This window comes from Podarcis raffonei, chromosome W, assembly GCF_027172205.1.
Source record: "Podarcis raffonei isolate rPodRaf1 chromosome W, rPodRaf1.pri, whole genome shotgun sequence".
In the NCBI taxonomy this organism is placed as follows: domain Eukaryota; kingdom Metazoa; phylum Chordata; class Lepidosauria; order Squamata; family Lacertidae; genus Podarcis; species Podarcis raffonei.
In genome coordinates this window covers 6,477,532-6,479,341 of record NC_070620.1, presented here as the reverse complement: position 1 = coordinate 6,479,341, position 1,810 = coordinate 6,477,532, and the positions used below count along the sequence as shown (strand labels likewise).

Here is a 1,810-nt window from a genome sequence, read left to right as displayed (position 1 = left end):
GCACCTGCCTTCATTGCATGCCTGCATGATGTGAGTACACAGAGGACCATCTTCAAGCCTGGACAGAGGACAGTTAAGATCTGCAGCCTTGGTGGTTCCACATTCAGCAGTGCAGTCAATGTTCTCTAGATGTTGGGAACTCTTCATTGGCTGCAGCAGAGGCATTTGGCACAGGGGAAGAGGCTGGTTTGGAGGGTCAGCATAGCTCAGTGGTAGAGCCTTACATGCAGAAGTTTCCAGGTTCAATCCTCAGAATCTCCAAGTAGGAATAAGAAAGACAGACCACTGCCTGAAACCCTTGAGAGCTGCCACTCAGCATAGACAATATGGAGCTAGATGGACCAATGGCCTGGCTGTAAGGCAGATTCCTATGTCCCTTTACTCCAAGTATGGGGAAACTTGGGCCCTCCAGATGTGGTTGTGTTACAGCTCCCATCATGACCAGAGATTATGGGAGTTGTAGTTCAGCAACACCTGGAATGAGAAAAGCTCTCATCTCCACACCTGCTATATTCCCATTATCCATTTTCACCCTCTTTAGCCAACTTAAGAAGCAGCGAGTTTGTTAGTTGAAATGCTCCCATTGCCCTGTCATGTCCTCATCCCCATCCCTATTTAAAAGCTCACAAGTAACCCTCAAGGTCAAATCCTGGGACCCAGTGGCAGTCCAAACCGTTTTGCTGTCTGGGGCGAAAGACAAGATGGCAGTCTCTCTCTTGTTCTATAGGCAGAATCTGACCAGGCTTTGAATCTTAAATCATAACTGGGCAATGTCTTCCAGCACACTTGAGCTGACTTGGAGAACTCAAGGCAGGCTGTGTGACACACACAAGCTAGTCCTCCCAACACTTTGCTGCTGCTCGCCAACCACCTCTACCCTGCCCTCAGCATCTTCCGCCTGAGGAGGCTGCTGGTCCCTCTCACCCCCAGCCCCCAAAGAGCTGCCTCGTCCAAAAGATGGAGAAGATGAGTAGTAAAGTCATGCTTAAGATGAGAGCCATCAGGTAGGTGAAAATCTGGAGCTGGGGGTTGCAGGCACACGCCCACATTGGGGAGCGGTGGTGGTTGGGCATGATTGTGGTGGCAGTGGTAGCACTAGCCGGGCGGCTTGGCTCACAGTAGCTCTCAATGCTTGGATCTCTCACTGGGCCCAGGTCCAGGGTGTAAACCCTGGGCTGGCAGAGGAAGTACCTGCTCTTGCGCTGCTCCTTCAAGCACAGCTGCCAACCCTACAGGATGATGTGGTTGGGCTCCAGGCACAGCAGGCGCAGGAGGGCTTCATTGGTGGGCAGCTCAGTGACAGGCTGGTCGGAGGGGAGGACAGTAGGGTGGCGGCAGAGTGAGCACTGCAAGCGGTTCTGGGCTGGGGACACCAAGCTGAGAAGAGCCAGGCACTTGATGCAGAAGGAATATTGGCACTAAAGGACCTTGGGGTGCAAAAAGTGTTGTCGTAAGGGTTTCAGCAGATGGGGCATTCAGCCTCCAGCCCCTGGACCTGCTTCTCAGCCATGGGGAAACCCAGTCAACAGCACAGCCTTCTTTGCTACCTAGGAGACTAAAAAACAAGGGCAGGTGGAAACTGTTAGGATATTTCCGTTCCACCTTAAAAGGGAGCAGGATGTTTGTATAACAGCCTGCGCGTTTCCTGTCTCACAGGATGTTTATGTTGTCTGTTCCTTTCGTTTTCTGCTGTTTTGCCTGAGCAGTCGGAGCAGACGGTCATGTCTTCTCATGTTCTGACCTACGCTGAATAAACTGTAAATATGCTGTTCTGCTCTCATGCTGTGCAACTTTTGCTGTGTGAATTCTG

At 51.6% G+C, this 1,810-nt stretch overlaps 1 pseudogene; it reads right to left on the bottom strand.

Annotated features, from left to right (window-relative positions):
- Positions 1-920: 920 nt before the first annotated feature.
- On the bottom strand, positions 921-1,510 carry LOC128406039 (E3 ubiquitin-protein ligase RNF183-like; annotated as a pseudogene).
- Between the last annotated feature and the right edge of the window lie 300 nt (positions 1,511-1,810).